The sequence below is a fragment of the Ascaphus truei genome, chromosome 4, assembly GCF_040206685.1.
Source record: "Ascaphus truei isolate aAscTru1 chromosome 4, aAscTru1.hap1, whole genome shotgun sequence".
NCBI lineage: Eukaryota > Metazoa > Chordata > Amphibia > Anura > Ascaphidae > Ascaphus > Ascaphus truei.
In genome coordinates, this window is record NC_134486.1 from 213972377 (window position 1) to 213994900 (window position 22524).

Below are 22524 nucleotides of genomic sequence, written 5' to 3' on the forward strand. Positions count from 1 at the left end.
CCATTGCAAATCACGCCATAAAAACAAATACAGAAAGTACAAAAATACAGCAAATACTGTACGTACTGGAAACATACTAATTAAAACTGTTAAGGAAACAATCCTCATCAATCATTATATTCACTGATAGTGTCTGCAACACCTTAGAATACCAGATGATTAGCCATATTAATATTTTTTGGAAAATATTATTTTTAAAGGAGCCTCACATTGTGAGACCTACGCTTACTAGATCATTATTCATAGATTAAGAACTGCCAGACAGTCAATGAAGAGTACTCTTCAAGGGAATGGAGAGCTGAAAGGAAGTTAATTGGTCAAATGTGAAGGTGAACAATGTACAGTACCACCTAACCGTTCATTACATTAATCTGCAGGATACTGGCTACAAGAGAGTATTGCAAGGTTTGATGGTATGATGGTATAGATACGGTGACTAGACGTCCCGGTTTAGCTGGGACAGTCCCGGTTTTTAATAAGTTGTCCTTGTGCCCCATAAATTGTGAAAATTTACCAGTTTAGCTGGGACAGTCCCAGTTATTAATGAGGTGTCCTACCAGTTTGGGCGAGTAGGAGGAAAGCAGAGGTTGGAGGAGATCAGAGGATGCTAGCAGCGGAGCTGATCAGCTGTAGCCAGATGGAGGAGGAGAGCAGGGCGGCCTGGCTGCTTAACCACTGCAGATTCTGGGTAGCAGATGGCACTGCAGAGCACTCTTGGTTCTGTGTGTCTGTGTTGGTAAGTGTGTGTGCTGGCAAGTGTGTGTATTTGTAATGCATATGTGTGTTTAATGCATTATGTGCATGTATATGTTATATACTTAAAGTTTGTACAGTATATGTTGAATATAAATGTGTATTTGTTTATGGTATGTGTGTGTGTGTTAAACTCTTGTTGCATATTTGGTATGTGTGTATATGGTGTAGTGTTTGTGTGTATATAAGAGAGGGGGGAAGAGAGGATGGGGAGAGGAAGGAGAGAAGATGGGGGAGAGGAAGCAGAGAGGATGGGGGGAGAGGGAGGAGAGAATGGTGGAGAGGGAAAAAAAGCAAAAGGGGGGGGGGTGGGGACAGTTTGATTTAATTTATTTTCTAATGTGTTCTGGTTTTTACATTTGAAAATCTGGTCACCCTAGGTTTAGGGGAATCAGGATAGCAAAATTAATTGACAACATGTAGCATATTATATGCCATCTGTACTTTTAGAAGATGGTGTCACATGGAGTGCAGGGTAAAAGATTATATAGCGTATCCAACATATGGTGATATGCTTATTGTTGCAATTCCCCATATCTAGTACATACACCAATTAAATTCTACTCGTTCTTTCAAGCGATTCGGGGGCCACACAATTGAAAGTATGTGTTCACCTTGCTTCCTTCTGGAGCAATAACTGCTCACGCTCCCCACCCACACCACCCTCTTTGTAGGGGATCACATTGATGAAAATGCTGGACCACCGGTGCGTCTGAGAAAGAGTTACATAGAGTGCTAACACTTACTTTGAGAGAACACATGTTTTTTCCTATGTAAATGACTCTTCAGGGACATATAAGGATATGTATTATGTACTGTATGTACTTACGCATGTGCAAATTTTCCTAATCCTGAACTCTTTCCCTATGTGGGGATGAGAAAATGTTTTGCCCCTGATACCAATGTAGTGTCTGTAGTTCTAAATTGTTAAAAAGGTAGGAGTGGATAGAAACCTTTATGTTTCTCTTTCGTGGTTCAGCTCCAACCAGTTTATCTCTTAAATTCTATTGTCTCTGGCAGGCAAAAATAGTCTGACGTCACAGTTAAGTTTCCACAAAGTGGGGAATGCGACACAGGGAGAAAGAGAAAAACTTGCATAGAGCAGTATTGCAGGGATAACTGGATTCTCAAAGCATATGAGACCTTCAAATATTATACTCACAAACCCACAAGGTATAAGGGCACATCCCAAACAGTGGCAGGTGGGGATGGTAATGATGGTGTTGTTATACATTCGATCCAGCAATCTCAAAGAGGAAATGGTATCATGGTGCAGATAGTACTGAAAAGGCTACTTTATGATGTAATGTGACAACCCATAAGATTTAAGGCTTACATCAGTAAAGTAATTTTAAAACATTGTACGATTGTATGCTGTGACTCCCTCGGGTCGGGTGAGTCGCACTCTCACCACACTCCCCGGGACCGTCTCTTCTGGTGACCTCACTTCCTGGTTCAGTTTGCAGCCGCTTGGTAACCTGGAGGACGCTTTCCCCGGCACTAGACCTATCCGCTGGCAGACGACTCTACGTATTTCGTTACGGTGCAACTTTGTCAGAAGTCTATTGCCCCTATCCACACCTGCTCTCCTATTAAAAAAAAAAAAAAAAAACCTTCTACCAATGGTCATACAATTACTATGGTCTGATAGGTTGATTTCCCAGACTCCAGACCAATGGGGAAGGAAAACATTATCTGACATCTCTCAAATTATTTATATCCAGAGACTATTTGTACACATCTTAAATTGATTTTTTACATATTATTAGCTTTAATTCATGACTCACATGAGTCTAGCAAACTAAAAAAAAGTACATTGTAACAATAAAATATAACAATAAAAGACATGATAATGGAAAACAAGATCATAAACATGACAATCTGTAATATCGAAAAAGTCAGAATGTATTTATATGTATTTGGACAATGGTTTCAATATAGCCACACATTCTGATATAAAGATATACTGTATCAGTGTACAGTGTGTATATATACATATATATATATATATATATATATATATATATATATCAACAAATAAAACCACCATACATGAATAAGTGCACAAAATAAAATTATTATTAATAATAGGTGTTGTATATATGGGGCTAGGGCAGGAGAGTGGAAAATTGTAATTAGGCAGAGGGAATCGGCAGCTCTAATAGGGATAAACCAATCCCAATGTAATGTGATTAGCAGAAAAAAAGGGCGCACAATCCCTTTAGCCTAAGTAATACAAATTTTAATAAAAATCAGACATATACAGGCATACCCCGCATTAACGTACGCAATGGGACCGGATCATGTATGTAAAGCGAAAATGTACTTAAAGTGAAGCACTTCCTTTTTTCACTTATTGATGCATCTACTGTACTGCAATCATCATGACTGCGCATAACTGATGTAAATAACGCATTTGTAACAGGCTCTATAGTCTCCCCGCTTGCGCACAGCTTCGGTACAGGTAGGGTGCCGGTATTGCTGTTCAGGACATGATAACAGGCGCATGCGTGAGCTGCAGTTTGCCTATTGGGCGATATGTACTTACTCGCGAGTGTATTTAAAGTTAGTGTCCTTAAAGCGGGGTAGGCCTGTATACAGTTAAGTCCGGAAATAATTGGACACTGATAAAAGTTATTTCAGCTGGGTACCAACATAAATTCAAGTTACAGTTAAATAATGAATATGGTCTTAAAGTGCAGCCTATCAGCTTTAATTTGAGGGTATTCACATCCAAATTGGAGGAAGGGTTTAGGAATTACATCTCTTTAATATGTAGCCCCCTCTTTTTCAAGGGACCAAAAGTAATTGGACAATTGACTCAAAAGCTGTTTCCTGGACAGGTGTGGGCTATTCCTTCGTTATTTCATCATCAATTAAGCAGGTAAAAGGCCTGGAGTTGATTCCAGGTGTGGCATTCGCATTTGGAAGCTGTTGCTGTGAACCCACAACATGTGGTCAAAGGTGCTCTCAATGCAAGTGAAACAAGGCATCCTTAGGCTGCAAAAAAAAAGAAAATCCATCAGAAAGATAGCAGGAACAGTAGGAGTGGCCAAATCAACAGTTTGGTACATTCTGCGAAAAAAAGAACGCACTGGTGAGCTCTGCAATACATAAAGGCCTGGAAGTCCACGGAAGACAACAGTGGTGGATGATCATAGGATCCTTTCCATGGTAAAGAAAAACCCCTTCACAACATCCAGCCAAGTGAAGAACACTCTCCAGGAGGTAGGCATATCATTATCCAAGTCTACCATAAAGAGAAGACTTCACGAGAGCAAATACAGAGGGTTCACCACAAGGGTCAAACCATTCATAAGCCTCAAGAATAGAAAGGCCAGATTAGACTTTGCCAAACAATATCTGAAAAAGCCAGCCCAGATCTGGAACAGCATTCTTTGGAAACTAAGATCAATCTGTTCCAGAATGATGGGAAGAAAAAAGTATGGAGAAGGCTTGGAACGGCTCATGATCCAAAGCATACCACATCATCTGTAAAACACGGTGGAGGCAGTGTGATGGCATGGGCATGCATAGCTTACAATGGCACTGGGTCACTGTTGTTTATTGATGATAAGACAGAAGCAGCCGGATGAAGTCTGAAGTGTATAGGGTTATATTGTCTGCTCAGATTCAGCCAAATTCAGCGAAGTTGATTGGACGGTGCTTCACTTTACACACTTTACAGATGGACTGTCACGGGAGACCAAGACTTATACACACATTAATACCGGGATTTTAGACTGAGCACAAAAAGGTGGGCAAAATAATTTTTTATTTACTTTCAGACAAACGCACAAATCTTGCACAATTACACTTAATAAAAAAACTTACTGGGTACAGGGAATGAAATCAAATGTCCTTGGAACGAAACAGAGTCTCTGGGCACCCGTACAAGCATGCCAGTGGGTGCGCAAATTGATCCGTGTAACAGTTCCTGGCTAGGGGCACAAGTTGCCACCCCTATATCTCCGCCAAAAGGAAAAAGTTTGTTCCGTCCTTATAGCGTTTGTTCGGAAACCCTTAACTTGAATTCCAGAAGAGGGGCACGATCCTTGGTTACGATATCATTAAATCCTCACGCTCTGGAACCGCTGACGCTGGAACTTGGTGAATCCGATGAAATCTTCAGATGGAACTCCTAGGGACTGGGCAGCAGGCATGTTTATAGGGTTATGGGTCCTATACCTAACATGCACAACCAATCCCTCCCGTGGGAACTTTTCTCCCACCTATCCCAGACTTGCCAGTACCTTGCAAAGAGGGCAGAAGTTGCTTCCCGGTTTGCTTTGAGCATGTGCCAACGTGACACCTGAGCTACTTGGCATACCGGGCCCAAACTTCTACCTGGCGACAGCAAGTCTGGGGACTGGCCACAAGGTGTGAACAGCCCATATGTTGGACCGGTTCCTGGTACTTAACAATTTCCTGGCCGTCTTAACACCTACGGTCTTTGAGGCTTTTCAGCTCCGGACTTCTCTAGACACTGAGGCACTGACTGCCCAGGGTGCCTTTGAATTACGGAGATGAGAAATCCCTCAGTTCATATACCCTTAACATATTTACATGTTAAGGGATTTATTACTGGACTGACAGGAAAAGTTTCCTGTCTTTACATTAAAAACCAGCACTGAAACACACTTTATTTTTTTTATATGTGGTTTCTACCTGTATAAACAATATAAAACAAATATGTATGTGTGTCGGATTTCTTCAGCTACCTGGGATCCAAAAATTAAATTGCTAGCTCAATCCTAGTGCCGCAAATACAATTAGCACATTTCACATACATTTCTATCACTGCAGCTATGGACTGAGCTGCAAAATGGGGACAATAAAGATGGTGTAGGGGAAAACATGTTAGTGTAGTAGGTAGTCTTGTCCTGTAGGACGATACCACCACCCTTATCCGCCTGTCTAATAATGAGTTGACTACACTTCTTGAGTTCCTGAAGGGCAATGGATTCGCCCTGTGATAATTTATTATTATAATTTGTTTTTAAACACAATTTCTGTAAGTCATTATGGACTAGCGAGTAGAAGGTTTCTATAAAGTTACCCTTCGAGTAATATGGAAAAAAACAAGACTGAGCTTTAAATGGTGTCCTGATAATAGAGCAAGTATCTTCAATGGGAGGGCTAGAAAAGGACTGCGAGTCAAGGCTACAATGGTCATGAACAGACAGCTCCCGAAGCTCCAAATTGTGTTCTGATATTGGTCCATCCGAAACTTCACTGGCATTTGTATAAATTGGTATAAAATTACCCTTCTTTTTGAATAAAAAATGCCTTTTTAACGTTAGTTTGCGGATAAACTTATTGAGATCTACAAAAACCTCAAATAGGTCAGAGATAGTACTGGGACAAAAAGAAAGTCCCTTATTTAACAAATGGACCTGGTCAGCCGTCAAAACATGAGAGGGTAGATTAAAAATGTTGAATTATTCTATTAAAAAAATGTTGAATTATTCTATTATTTATTTTTTTAACTGATTTTTTCCCTTTGTTCTGTTGGAAATGATTATTGTATGCATGTTATAGCAATTATACTGTTGACTAATGAAATTTGAGCACGTTTAGTATTTAAATGATGTTTACTAAGGACGTCATTCCCCTGCCGAAGTTGGCAGTTACTGACGAAACGTGTAGGGTCTGACGTCATTGCGTTGTTCCCGCGGTTTTCCGCGTTGCTCTGAGGGGCACTTGTATATCGAAGGACTTGCTCCAGTGTTTGTGGTTTTATCAGTAGGAGGAGGGTTTGATCTGCTCCTATCAACCGCGCCTGGATCCATCTATACTGCAGCTGCTGTGAGCGCCGGCGTTTGAGGACGCTAGCAGCCTTCGGTGGCGTGTTTGCAGTTTTGCGGTGATAGTGAGTTTATATCGGAGGTCCCCTCTACCTGTCTGGGTTATTTCTTATCACCACACACCGAAAGATACCTTAATGTGAATGTTACTGTACCTTTGTATATCTTGTAAGTGTGTATTGTCTAACACACATCTATTTAAATAAATTGATATTCCTATATATCATTGAAGATAATGCACTAGGGGTGTGCGCTTTTTCCCCCCCTTTTCTATACAGTTATCTTTGGGGAGTGATTCTCCCTTGGATGCAGCAGACCCCCACTACTGGATTTGGCTTTTTGGCTTCCACAAACATCTCGTGTGGACAGTTTTTACTTGATTTATTGTCTCCTGGACTGGACTTTTTTCATTTCTGGTATTGTATTTCTTGTATTGGAGTGTTTAATTTAGTGCAGCTATATCTATCTGTCAGCGCTGTTTTGTTTTCTGTGTTGTGTGTGTGTGTGTATGTATATATATATATATATATTGTGACAGAGTCACTGACTCAGTAGGCTGGAATAGTGAATGGAGAGATGCTGCAGCCAGTACACAGAGCGTTAATCTCCTCAGAGAGAGAAAGCACAGCTGAAGACTGATTAAACAGGGGCTGAACTCATCAGTGAAACAAGTGCTTTAAAAAGCAGGATGTTGCTCACACAAGGTGAGCTTGTTTTTCCCCAGGAGGCTGGAGAGACTTCTCCCGGCTAGGAAACCCTAGCTGTTGCTCTGGTCCCCCAGTCCTGCGAGGAGCTTTGCTGCTGGGACCAACTGGGACCCCAACCCAGGATAAAGATAAAGATTGCAGCGAGCTGGACATAGCCTGCTCCCCGGAACCGGTGTTCCTGTTTGCTATTGGAGCTGCATTACAGATAAGACTTTATTATGATACTTATTTGTTATACTTTGTAGAGCACATATTTTGGGCATAACCAGATTAGCTGGCTGCCCTGTTAGTAAGGGCTCAAGAAGTGAGTTTGTTCCCCTAACGGGAATAGGCTTTATTTTCTAGAAAGTAGTTTCTTAAAGGGACAGTGCACCCGTACTTTATTTTGGTTGTGGCTAAGAAACCACTACAGTTTAAAGTTTCCCATCGGGTCTAGCGTCTTACTGACCCCGCCGCGAGGCCGTCTTGCCAAAGGTGGTGTCAGAAGTGGGATGCTACGCCTCTGGGGGTCAGTAGATGAAGATATGTTGAGACACTGAACTCAAGCAGAAAAAAAAGCGTTATTTTGCTGAAGCATTGAATTTACAGCTAGCAAGTGCTGAATGTAAAGTTTGCCCCGTCGGTTATGAAAGGATTGCTGTGTAAAGCTAATGCCTTTTGCTGAAGCGAGTGAATTTGCAGCTAGCAAGTGCTGTGTGTAAAATTTGCCCTGTCTGATATAAAAGAAAGTGAAAAGGAATTTTGGCAAAGATGTTGCCCTAAGAAGAACCCAGAAGGTTGAAACATTGTAAAGCACGTACAACTTACGTGTGTTGTGCAAAGTCTGCCTCGGCGGGTGTGAAAAACAAACAAAAAAACAGGGTTTTAAAATGGCCGCCGTCAAGTGTCAGTTTTACAATGTACATAACCATACAAAACAGTGTCCCTTCAGGCCATATTATGATTATGATGACGACGCATATGTGGCCCCGAAGAGAGCCGTACCCGCAGATGGAAGCAGCAAAAGTGACCAGTGTCCAGAGCGCAGGACCCCATAACCTTGGAGTCAGTTACCATGAATTCGGAGCCGTGCCGGCTAAAAGGCAACCAGGTGACCTGCTAAAGGAGACAGTATGCTGGGCCTGTCATGAACCAGGTCACACGGGGGACGTGTGCCCCACATTCTCAAATATAAACAGGAGCAACATGATGAAGATTGTCTCCCACAGCTGCAAAAGCTAGCATTGCATTGTGGGTACAAGCAAGATGTTGAAGCTGATACCAGTGTGTGTGCCCCCAGTACCACTGATGTCTCTAGAACTAATAAAACAAAGAAGAAGAAAAAGAAAAATATTTTTCAAGTCACAGAGGAAGTGACCGAACAACTCGAGCCTGCGATATCAGGACAACAGGCGTCAGCAAGCCACCGAGATGTGCTGCAGACCGGAGTGATGGGCAGAATTGTCACGGGAATGGTGACAAAGGAAAAGGAGCGAAGGGAAGCTGAATCCTTGTTCCAGGACAAGAAGGCCTTAATTTCTGCACTCCAAACTGCCCACCGGAGTTATGATGTCTTGCAGGAGCAATTGAGTAGGGATCGAGAAGCGAACACCGAGGTACAGAGGTGTATACTCCCAGCTATACAAGAGTATGAGGCTTTAAAGAAAACAGAGCGTCTCTTACGGAGTGAGTTGGAGGAGCTGACGACAAGTTTGGATAAGGCAAACACCGCTATTGGTACCATGGAATCAGAGAGAACAAGTCCTGACTGGAGGCTATGCTATAAGATGTCCCAGAGAGATGTGCAAAACTACATCAAATACTTAGAAGTTTCTCACCAAGAAGCTTGCGCACTCAAAACAGAGCTGGAGCTCTCACACCAGGAGGGCCACTGTCTAACTACAGAGCTGGGTACTTTGAAGAAAGCCAATGAGACGGTCCTAAGGGATATAGATACTGTGAAAATGGAGAATATAAACCTGAAGGAAGAGGTTTTAAAACTGACTGGTCAGGTCAGTGATGGAACTGAGAAGCTTCACCAAGCACAGATAGTGAAGATGCAATTGGCGCAAGAAAAATTAGAAGTACAAGCTGCACTGCAGAATGCAGAGAAAATGCTGGAAAAAGAATGCCTCGCCCTGGAACAGCTGAAGGTCACGTTGAGCGCCACAAGAGCATCGCTGGAGGCGGAGCTTAGAAGCCAGGTGACTCGGTGTGAGAGGGAACATGAGAAGGTCCAGAGACTGAAGCAAGAGCTGGAGAAGCAGAGAGGCAGCGCCATCCAAATGAGTCAGTATACCAAGGAGAAAGGGGCCTGGAAAACAGAGGCAGCAGCGATCCTAGCGACAAGAACTGCAGAGCTCCAAAAGATGAAGGAGGCGCTGATGCAAACCCAGAGTAAGCACCGGGAAGAGGTGAAGGCCCTGAGAGGGGACTGGCAGCATCAGATTGAAGAGTTGCAGATGCAGGTGGCTGAGCACGAGATGCAGCGCGTCAAGAGGGAGTAGGTGTCCGTCAGTCAGGTGGCCTGCCTGACATTGCACCATGAAACCGAGATGGCTGATATCCACAAGCGGCTGGACTACACGACCAATGAGGGGGCCCGGCTACAGCTGAAGCCGGACAAAGTCCGGGAGGAGCACCAGCAGCTGCAGGTCCAGAATAAAGAAACAGAGACAGATTTAAGCTTTGCTCTTAGTCTGCTAGGAGATGTAGAATCGCGACTCAACTCTAAAGAAGCTGTACTGGATGAAAGAAGAAAGGCAGGACTGCTTCAAGACCTGAGGAAGGACCTGGAGTCTGAGTGTACTGGCCGCAAGATGGCGAAGAAACAAAAGTGTGACCTAGGCAAGGAGCTCGAGGCTCTGAAGACTGAGCGGGACGCTACGTTGGACTCTACTGCTGCCCAGCAGGAGGTTTCTCAGATGAAGATGGAGGAAAAGCTTACAACCCCAAGACAGACGTTTGGGTCACTGAAGCAGTCCAAGGAAAAGGTGGCGGTAGAGATAAAGCAAGGGAGAAGCACCAGGAAACATGACCGTGATACCGTTGCAGTACTAGAGTCGACTTTCCACAAGGCACAGAAGGCGTGAATGAGGGTAGCCACTGTGAAGAGACAGTCGCGAATGAGATGGAAGTGTGCCCGTTATCATAAGAGGCGAAAGACCGCACAGATTGTCCAGTGACTCTCTCAACAGGGTAAGTTAGAGTCAAGACAGAAAGTCCCAAGCCTATGAGTCTGCTGACGGTAAAAGAGAGGTGCCATGGTGTGCATTTCGGTTTAATAAGAATCACGACCAAGTTGAAGTACTAAAGATAAATATTGTGGAACCCAACACTGAAGGTACGCTGATGGAGAAAGGTCCAAAAGCCATCACCGCTAAAACAGAGTTGCTGTCTTCACAAGAGAAGGCCAAACAGTCACTGGCGAGTATATGTAATGAGCTGACCGACTTCAAGGCTCTTCTACAGGGTGCGGGAGACTCTGAGCACAAGAGAACGATGCATCTTCAAGATATGCAGATCAAGGTCACAACGTGGCGTAGAGTCCTGGTAGAGAGAGCTAATAGACAGCAGGATGCTCAGGAACCTTTGCAAAAAGAGACACAACAAAAGCGGAGCATCAACCTTAAACTGGCACAACACAAGGAGATAGTGAGGTACCAGTCTTCAGGCCCAGATGGCCTGATAATTACCCCAAAAAGAAAATGCCTAAATTGGAATGCAAGAAAAAAAAAGGGGTGAAGGGAAGGGCCGACGTCGGACATTTTCGACAAAGATGCTGGTGCACGGGAATGGTGCACGGGCCGCTCCACAGGACAATGTTTCGCTGGGGGGAGGGATATGTGACAGAGTCACTGACTCAGAAGGCTGGAATAGTGAATGGAGAGACGCTGCAGCCAGTACACAGAGCGTTAATCTCCTCAGAGAGAGAAAGCACAGCTGAAGACTGATTAAACAGGGGCTGAACTCATCAGTGAAACAAGTGCTTTAAAAAGCAGGAAGTTGCTCACACAAGGTGAGCTTGTTTTTCCCCAGGAGGCTGGAGAGACTTCTCCCGGCTAGGAAGCCCTAGCTATTGCTCTGGTCCCCCAGTCCTGCGAGGAGCTTTGCTGCTGGGACCAGCTGGGACCCCAACCCAGGATAAAGATAAAGATTGCTGCGAGCTGGACACAGCCTGCTCCCCGGAACCGGTGTTCCTGTTTGCTATTGGAGCTGCATTACAGATAAGACTTTATTATGATACTTATTTGTTATACTTTGTAGAGCACATGTTTTGGGCATAACCAGATTACATAGTTACATAGTAGATGAGGTTGAAAAAAGACTTCCGTCCATCAAGTTCAACCTATGCTAAATTTACTAACAGATACGTTATCCTATATCTATACTTACTGATCCAGAGGAAGGCAAACAAAAAACCCCATTAAGGGGAAAAATTCATTCCTTCCTGACTCCAAGAATTGGCAATCGGATTAATCCCTGGATCAACATCCTTCCCATGTATACTTATTTGGTATATCCCTGTATACCTTTCCCATCTAAAAAGATGTCCAACCTTTTTTTGAACAAATCTATTGTATCTGCCATCACTGTCTCCATGGGTAATGAATTCCACATTTTAACTGCCCTTACTGTAAAGAACCCTTTCCTTTGTTGCTGGTGAAATTTCCTTTCCTCCAACCTTAAGGGATGGCCCCGAGTCCTTTGTACTGCCCGTGGGATGAATAGTTCTTTTGAAAGCTCCTTGTATTGTCCCCGAATATACATTTGTATATAGTTATCATATCCCCTCTTAGACGCCTCTTTTCTAATGTAAATAAATCTAATTTAGCTAGCCTCTCCTCATAAGTTAGAATGTCCATCCCCTTTATTAATTTGGTGGCTCTTCTCTGCACTCTCTCTAGTTCCATAATGTCTTTTCTTAGGATTGGTGCCCAAAATTGTACTTCATATTCAAGGTGTGTTCTTACTAATGCTTTGTAAAGGGGCATAATTATGTTTACTTCCCTTCCATCCATTGCCTGTTTGATGCAAGATAAGATCTTGTTTGCCTTTGCAGCTACTGCATAACATTGGGCACTATTGCTAAGCCTGCTGTCTACAAGAACTCCTAAATACTTCTCCATCAAGAATTCCCCCAATATATCTCCATTTAATTTGTAAGTCGCCTTTTTATTCTTGTATCCCAAATGCATAACCTTACATTTATCTGTATTAAACCTCATCTGCCATTTACCTGCCCACGTTTCCAGTCTCTCCAAGTCCTTCTGAAGAGAAATTACATCCTGCTCTGATTCTATTACCTTACACAATTTAGTATCATCAGCATAGATGGAGACTTTGCTCTCCATTAGCTGCCTGCCCTGTTACTGCGTCTTACTGACCCTGCCGCGAGGCCAACTTGCGACTATATATATATATATATATATATATATATATATATATATATATATATATATATATATATATATATATATATAACAAAAAGAAGATAAGAGTCCCACTAAAAGCACTCAAGCAAATGTAAATAATAAGTTGATTTATTCAGAGGAAAAAACATGGATTACATAAAATATATTAAAACAGTCCCCTTGGAACCCCTGAGACATGGAATCTAGCCTAAATATAATGTTATAGATAACTATATGATCTAAATGGCAAGGCAAGGAAAAACCTACAATGGAAACCCGTTCTGAGTAGTTGATTGAATCCTCTGTGTTGGGGGAGTGCTTTACATGCATTATCTGCAGCAGATTGGTTGGAGCTGGGAGATCAGCAGGTGAGGTGCATAATGACATGGATTGGGTGCTGGTGATTGGTTGCATGTGATTTATGTGCACTTATGGTGGGGTATATAGGTGGGTCACTTACAGTTGATGGTTGCACGGCCCTGAGGAAGGTCTCCCTGTGGGACCGAAACGTTGGCATTCGTGTAACAGTGTGTTTTGAATACATTACTTTTGGTTTACTCCTTGCTGTATGCTGTCTCCTTTATTAGTATACGGACTGGTAACTATGCTATATATATATATAGCATAGTTACCAGTCCGTATACTAATAAAGGAGACAGCATACAGCAAGGAGTAAACCAAAAGTAATGTATTCAAAACACACTGTTACACGAATGCCAACGTTTCGGTCCCACAGGGAGACCTTCCTCAGGGCCGTGCAACCATCAACTGTAAGTGACCCACCTATATACCCCACCATAAGTGCACATAAATCACATGCAACCAATCATATATATATATATATATATATATATAAGCATAGTTACCAGTCCGTATACTAATAAAGGAGACAGCATACAGCAGTCTGCCCTATTAGAGCCACTTACAGTTGATGGTTGCACGGCCCTGAGGAAGGTCTCCCTGTGGGACCGAAACGTTGGCATTCGTGTAACAGTGTGTTTTGAATACATTACTTTTGGATTACTCCTTGCTGTATGCTGTCTCCTTTATTAGTTTACGGACTGGTAACTATGCTGTTTATCTCTATGAGACTAGCATCTGCCTTATGCTTTGTATCAGTGTGCTGACTGGCTCTGTCTACTATATATATATATATATATATATATATATATATATATATATATATATATATATATCGAAATGCGTGGCTATGTTGAAACCATAGTCCAAATACATATAAACACATTCTGACTGCTTCGATATTACAGATTATCATGTTTTTATGATCTTGTTTTCCATTATCATGTCTTTTATTGTTATATTGTTACAATGTACTTTTTTTTAATTTGCTAAACTCATGTGAGTCATGTATTAAAGCTAATGATTTGTAAAAATCCATTTAAGATGATGTGTACAAATAGTCTCTGGATATAAATAATTTGAGAGACGTTAGATAATGTTTCTCTTCCCCATTGATCTGAAGTCTGGGAAATCAACCTATAGCAATTGTATGACCATTGGTAGAAGGGGATATTTATAGGAGAGCAGTTGTGGGTAGGGCAATAGATTCCTGACGAAGTTGCACCGCAACAAAATGCGTAGTCGACTACCAGCCAAGTCGGAGACTCAAAAGATAGGTCCGTTGCCAGGGAAAGCGTCCTCCAGGTTACCAAACAGCAGCGACCTGAACATGGAAGTGACGTCACCGGAAGAGACGGTCCCGTGGAGTGGGGTGAGAGCGCGACTCACCCGATCCGCGGGAGTCGCAGCATACAATCGTACAATGTTTTAAAATTCCTTTATTGATGTATGTCTTGAATCTTATGGGTTGTCACATTACATCATCAAGTAGCCTTTTCAGTACTATCGACACCATGATGCCTTTTGGATGTGCCCTTATACCTCGTGGTTTTATGAGTACAATATTTTAAGCTTTATGCTTTAAATATCCAGTTTTCCCTACAATACTGTTCTATGCAAGATTTTCTATTTTCTCCCTGGGTCGCATTGCCCCGCTCCCCTGCTTTGTGGAAACTGGTCGTTGGAGATATTTTTTTAAACATATCTTGTTTCAGGGTCTGAATGGAGTAGTCCCTTTTTTTTTTAAATTGCACTTTATTACTTTTGAGTATACTGGATGAATTCACACTGTGTTGTGTATTATTATATCTTTATGGATTGGTCATATATGTCGACATTGAGAATTTTAATTTACACTTATTTATCATTTAAGTGACAGTTCTTGCACAGATCTCCTTAAAGTTAATGATTCTCCTTAACAACGTCACAGTTGTCCTGTTTACCAGCGTTGAGCGCCACTTTTGATTTTCTATACACGTGACAATTCAGTGCCTGATCCTGCCGGGAAACTGGGGTAGTATTGATGCAATTTTGTATGGGTCTGCGGTCCTCCAGATTGCTGCTCCAGTGTCTTTGCATGGGCTATTTAGTGCAGTAAGAGATCTGCTTATATACTATATATTTAGTCTAGTCTCAGCGGTTTTACTAGATACTACCATGTTATTCTTTGACCAGATAAGATTATCTACCTGTGGTCAATGCCTGGACCATCCTTCCTCTAATTATAGAGGTAAATAAGGATTTTAATCAGTTAGTGTTTGGACCTGTGATTTGGTCATGCCTTGAAGTGGCTCGCAGGCTTATACGCTTTGGCCAAAAGGTTAACTAAATGACCCTTTCTCGAGAGATATAGGTATTTCACTGTGTATTTTTGTCACATTGGATGTTGCTCTGGACTTCTTTCTTTCTTGTTATAGAGCTGAAGCACAAAAGAGAAACACAAATGTTTCTATTCACATCTACCTTTGCTTCTTATGAATGCATTCACTTCAGTGATATCATCAGGGGCAACATTTTTTCTTATCCCCACAGAAGGAAGGAGTTCAGAATTAGAAATGTTTTTACATGCTTAAGTACATCTAAATATTTGCACTTGGATTGAAAACTGGTGGAAGGATAGACAACAGAGTTGTCATAAATGGAACCTTTTCAGGTTGGGATAAAGTTGTTAGTGGAGTACTTCAAGGATCGATACTGGGACCCCTGCTTGTCAATCATTGAGGGAGAAGGATTTAGGAGTGCTTGTAGACAGGCTTAGCTATATTGTCCAATATCATGAAGTAGCTGTGGCGGTAGGGTTTGCCCCTGATCCGTGTATAAGGGTCCAAGAGAGTTAGCTCTTGGGCCCAGTAACAATGTACCATTGTGTTGTACTGTATGCAATAAAAGTAATTTTTGTATTTTTTTCCTTTCCGGGCATGCCAGCAAGCAGGGATTGCTAAGGTATGAATTTCAAGGTGGGGTTTGCGGAGGAAACATTGACAGAATGTGCCTAGGAGGTTGGGATCTGGAGTTGTCTGTTCCCCCATAAATGTACCCGGGAATCATGCCTGATTCTCGGATACATGTAGGCACATTGCTGGAACAATGCCTCCCCTTGAATACGCAAGCGCGACTCACCACTAAGGTACCCTGCTTCAGCACCGCCTGGAAAGGATAATGGGGCACAGGGATAAAATATTCCTGTAGCTGAGGGAATTCCTAGGTTAAAGGGGGGCACTCCAGCTAGTGCCCAGGTGACCCACAACCAGTATAGGGTTTGTGGGTGCCCCAACCGTATTTAAGGTTGAGGGGGGACTCTGAGTCCAGACTGAGTCCAAAAGATAGTGTATGGGGAATAAGGCAGATAGAAATAAAACTATAACATATTTCCCTTTCTGTCCCCTGCTCCCCAAGACTCAGGAGTATATTAAACTATAGTCCAATGTATTAAAATATACTTTATTAAATGTAATATGTTTTTACATTCGGAACCGATGTCCAAACAGGCTAACCCATAGGCGCCGGGAAGTCTGCTGGACATCGGAGTTCAAAGCAGTCAGAGGATGCCCAGAGGTGAGAATAGCATTTGGTCAGCAGGGAAAGGCAGAGTACCAGGTCCGGAGATCAATGGCAGTCCTCCAGGATGCCACTTGTTCTGGTGGAGCCTGTCCCAGCGGGTGGCATTGAGATAGCCAGGAAGAAAGGTAGCAAGCTTGCGCCTGTCCCTTGGCTATTTCAGATTTTCCGCTGACCCGGCTTTTCTAGCCGGCTTGGCTCTGATTGCTTTTGAATTTTCCCACACGTTGATTGGCTGCTGAGTTTTTTGAATGAAACTCAGAATACTATTGTCACGGGTGAGCAGTACTTTTACACCGAAACCACCGGGATCACTAGCACCAGACAGGACAAAGTTGTTGAATAAAATGGGGTTTATTCTGGCACGCCAGCAGACAAAACAAAGATGTACGAAACAAGATACAATACCAACTGGGGGCCTGGGGAGTAGAGACTAGCCTCGCTAGGTGCAGGGGCCTGCTTCAAGAAGGCTTTCCCAGTCCGCTTCTCGTCCAGGATCTGAGTGCTGATCACATAGCAACCCCTCTGAGATATCTCTCCAGCTGGTCACTGTAAAGATCCAAACTCCTTTACAGAATGTCTCTCAGATAGTCCTCTGAGGGAATCTCCACACTCCTTCCCAGAGTGTCTCTCTGAAGGTAGATCTGATTCTCTGATCAGCAACACCCCTTATATAGCCCTCTGTGGCTATCCATTGCATGGGAGGGGGCTGCTGGACAATCAGAGCATGGATTAGGTTGGTGCCACAACAGCCAGAGGGCATGCTAGGAGCCCATCCCCGATTGTTCACTCTTTATCAGCAAATGTCTGTAACACCTCCACGCTCCCAACCATTGTCTCTGCAGGAACCTCAGCTGATTAAATCACAGAGTCCTCTCCATAGAGATGACAGTAACAATGGAATATCTCATTTGCTTTCTTTCAGGGCTGACACCCAAAGCACATTACAGAACCATGTTGATTCACTAAACTGCGGGATTACATTTAAAGGGACTAACGAATGTAGGCTTTGAAATACATTCTTACAGACCTGGAAATACATTTACACATTCCCTGCTCTTCCCCAGATATTAAATACATTTGGCCAAAATAAGCCTTACAAAGGTGGCCAAGTTACATAGATTTAGGGGTAGCTAGCTGGGCTTCATCCCAGTTTTGTGATGCCAGCTAGCTCTACTGTCACAACTATAAGAACCTGTGAGCCAATCCAATTGTAGTCCTCCAGTAGTAAGGAAAACAGAAAGCTATTAAAAGATGTGAATCCTCTATAACCAAATTGAATCTGATGCATTACAAAAATAAGAAGGCTTTAAGTAAACATTGGAGTATCATTAAGGAAGATCCCATTTTAGATGGTGTCACAGGGGACCAGGTACTTACATATTTATACTGGGATTATATTACTGAGCAAAGCCAATAAGTAAAATAAATTATGATTTATTCCGTAGAAACAGGCAAATACACATTGGATTACAATAGACAGAAGAAAAATACACTTACTGGGGGTTTGGGGTTGAAACTTTCCTGATTGAAATAAAGTCTTTAAATAGTCCGTTGGTTGACCGGGTCTTATCCAAAAAAAGTTCTAGAGCTCAAATTTGCATGAGCCTCCAGCAGCTCCCGCACTTTCCACTCCAAATGGTACTGAAAGTGTGACTTAGAAGCTTTTCTGCTTAAAGTCCTGTAGCTGTTTCCTTGCGGTCTCCGCAAGGCTTCTTTGGGTCGGTCTGACCCCTCCATGAAGGTTACACACTTTGGACCTTGGAAATCTTGGAACACACATTGAATCTCTTTAGCAATCTCTGGGGAAAAAAACTGCTCTCTGGGCTGGCTACTAACTTTTTTATAACATTTGCAAAGTCAGTCCCACAGCATTACAGCCAACCCACAATCGTGGGAAATTCATCTCTCGCCACTCACACACTTTGCCAGGTTTGTGAAGCCTGGCACCTGAGATTCAGCATGGCAACGGATGAATGTGCGAAAAACGCCATCTTGCCTATTTGTCATGCAGCCCCCATGTGCCTCTCAGTCTAAGGAGGTGACTGTTTGCCAGGATGGCCTGTCTTCACACAACCATCTTATTTAAATGGCTTTCACACCACTGACAGCTAGTATCACTTTGATCTACGGACCTAGGATTAGACTCACTGGCACCAAAAGCCCAGGTGGCCAGGAGCCCCCTGTCACGCTGTGTTCACCACAAACAAGACGAGACCCCGGTACTGAGATGGGAGTAGTAACAAACATCAGCCACAGGCACGGGGGCCATGTCCAGAGTGTAGGTTTGGCTTGACAGCAGGGTCAGGGATGTAGAGATCAGACTAGTCTTTATACTTGCCGAGTTCAACGTAGGAGATATCCGGAGCGCAGAAGGTACTTTTGCCGAGGTCAGGGTTGGAGAATGGAGAGTGGTCGAGGTACAATGCCGAGTTCAGGATTAGAGAGGAGCGAGGAGTCCGAGAAAGCCAAGATCAGGAGCCAGAGGTCAGAGTAGTCAAACAAGCCGGTCCGGTGCACCAGGGTTAAATCTAGAATCAGCAGCAGGACAGGAACAAGGAAGGAACAGCAAGGGTAAACACAGAGTAACATATATCTATGCTCAGCCAATGTGCCTATGACATTGGTGAGCATATGTAGGCTGGATCAGCCAACCCCAATGGGGGGTGGAGTGGGGGTGCGGCCCCTCCGGTAGCCGAGATAGGTCTAAGGCATCCAAGAACAGGTGTAGCTGTTGTGCAGCTAATGAATGCATCTATGAGCAGGTGTAGCTGTTTGGCAGCTAGTGGATCTTGACACGGAGCTTGGGGGCGTGGCGCACGTGTCACGTGCGAGCTCTGTGCACAGTTAGTGCGTGGCCTGATCCAAGGGCGGAGCCAGAGTCTGCGGCGTCGGATGACGCCATTTTGGCGCGCGTGCCTGCTGCACGCGTCTGTTAAGGAATGTGGTCCATAGGCACCCCGCGCGTGCGCGGTGGTGCTCGAGAGGATGCGCGGAGCGGCTGTACTTCGGTAATCCTTACACCCCCTCTGTTCCTAGGATGAAAGACCCTGCCTTATGTTTCATGTATAAAGTCAAACATATTTTAAAACACTGCTGCTTAATAAAATATACTCTTATACATTCTGCTGCTAAAAAGTGTTACAGTCCTTTGGTGTATGAAATAGAGTGTAACCCTAAACTATTCCCTTTACACTAGACTGTATCCCTTACACACAGCAAACTGGACCTTTAAACATTTTAACTTTACTTCTAAAACTCTCACAGCCTTATCTTAATAAAATCCGGCTCAGTTTTATAAATGAACCCCTATACCAGAGCCAGGCAACCATACTAACATGCTTGATACACTGTATTAAAAATATCCTAAGTCCTTTTGGGGGGAAGGATGGAGGGGAAACCAAACTGTTTTTCTTCCCCAGCCACACCCCTGACACTCTGCAAACAGACTTCTTATTTTAATAAAACTCTCTCCGCCTTATCCTTGGCTGGAGTATCCCCTAAACTCCTTATACCAGTTAGGATGACCAGGGCAAGAACTGGGCAGCCCCTCCTTTTATATTAGGGACCCCTTGACTGTTTCAGGGACCCTTTTCCTCCCTGTGCCTCCTTTTACCTTTTCCAGTCTATGCTGAAGCAGGACCTCCTAGTGGTGAGTCGCAAGAATGCTTTCATGGTAGGTTTTTGACCGGAGCACTGCGCTTCAACGTAGCCGGGAATCTAACCTGATCCCTGGGTACGGTTTTGGGGTCTCCAGTAACTTTGGAACCCCACTAAATTGACGCAATCTGAAGGAAGTTTCTCGGTCAAACCTACCCTGAAACTCACAGCCTGGTCGTCTCAACTTGCTAGCACTCCTGGAAAAGGTAAAACATAAAAAAATTGCAATTGTCGCATATTTTATTGCATGGTACAGTAATGCATGCACAATACACGGGTCCAAGATCTGACACTCTAGGACCCCAAAACACAGTTCAGGGGCAACCAAGTGGGCTTAACCTTTATTATAAAGCCTGATTACCCCCTCACCGTCACAGGTGGTATTATGGATAATAAACCCAAAATGGGCTTTAAAAAAAGCTTTGTCCCTTAAAAACATTCTTAGCTCAAGCTTGTTAAGAGATGTTCCAAAACCAACAAGCGGAACCAGTTTAACAAACAAACCACTTGGGAATTTTAAATGCAGTAACTGCATTATTTGCAAATATATGATCACAGATAAAGAATTTTCTTCACCATCAGATAAAATTAATAAAGTGAAGGACTTTATTAATTGTAAGTCTAAATATATTGTTTGCAACATATCATGTGATTGCGCTCTTAATTATATACTGTAGGTAAGACAAAAGAGAGCTTGACATAAGAATTAAAGGACACGTGAATAATTAAAATGCTAAAAAACATTTACAAGGAAATAAAAAACTGCATCATTTACAATTTTTTTAATTAAATCATAATTGTGACCTCACGAATTTTAAATGTATAGGTTTAGAGCAAATAGCTCCCCATATTAGAGGTGGAGATAAAAATAGAATAGGGTTCACTAGGTAGTGCTGTTATCTTATGACAGAGGAGAAAGAAGGATTTTGGAGGAGTTGGCCGAGTGCCAGTTTTCGCAGACGGCACACGTGATGCCGCTGTAAGGGAGAACCCGGAAGTACGGAGAGAAGCAAGGTTGCTGGGAGACCAACAGATTTCTACAGGCTCTTTTCCCGATGGGACTCCCCAGGATATATCTACAGTGGCGACAGGCTGCCTCCATACCCCCATTCTACCCTCTGATGCTGCTGAATAATTTCTGATATGTAAGTGATAATTGGGGCTTGTGGCCCACAATATATTGATATTTTACTAAAACTGGAATTGTGCCTACACCGGGCTACTCTGCGACATCGACATGTGTCGGAAGTTGCAGCGCGCATGTCCGGAACGCACCGGCGTGAGAGAGGCCCGGTGTGAGACAGTGCAGGAGGCAGGCCAGAAGCTGGGGAGATGCCTGGCTGCAACAAGAGGCCCGATCAGCGCCAGCCCTTCCCTCCCCCCCACCCCCCCTCTCCCCGCAGCCATCAGCAGCACAGTGAGGGAGAGAGGCAGCAGCTGGGGAACGGCAACCTCAGGACGGAGAAGAGCCACATGTCGGTGAGGAAAGAGCCGACCCCTGCCCTATACCATCAAACCTTCAAATGCTCACTCGTAGCCAGTTTCCTGCAGATTAACGTAATAAACGGTTAGTTGGATGTTTTTACTGTTCACCCTATCTGAAGTACATTGTTCACCTTCACATTTGACCAAGTAATCTTTGAACTCTCGGTTCTCTTTTAGAAGTATTCTTCTTTGACTGTCTTCCAGTTCTTAATCTTTGATTAAAGATCTACAGTAGTAAGCATCAGTCTCGCAATTTAAGGCTCCTTAAAAAAAACAATATGTTCCCCAAAAATATAGTAAAATAATGATAAACTTAGTCTTGGCTTATCATTTGTAGACTTATTCAGGTGGGGTTGCATACACAATCAGTGAATATAATGATTGATTAAGGTTTTTCCTTAACTGCTTTTGTACTTTCTACAATTGTTTTTATGGCGTCATGGTTTGCCATGACTGCAATACATGGCGTCCTGTGCTACCATGACAACAACACAAAGCACGGGGTGAGGGAAGCGGATCCAAGAATTAGACGTCACATCCCAGAACTTCCGGGAGTTTACCGAGCATGCCGCCCAAATGCCTCCATGCTCCGAAACTGGCATTTTTGGGGTGTGGCGAATGCCAATTTTCTCTCAATATATGTATTTTATGCTTTTAACTTTGTTACCCTGGGGAAATCTGATGAAGGGGCCACTGCCCCGAAACATTGTCCTGTTCTCTTTTTGTGAGTATGATTGAGTAAAGTACCACTTTAACAAGTATTGCTTTTGTCTCTGTGTGCTACAGTACCTCCAATTTCTT

At 43.2% G+C, this 22524-nt stretch overlaps 1 protein-coding gene across 2 annotated transcripts in view; it reads left to right on the forward strand.

The window, feature by feature from the left end:
- Window positions 1-22524, forward strand: part of CEP170 (centrosomal protein 170) — a 233486-nt gene that overhangs the window by 149814 nt on the left and 61148 nt on the right. The gene's annotated exons all lie outside the window — the stretch shown is intronic.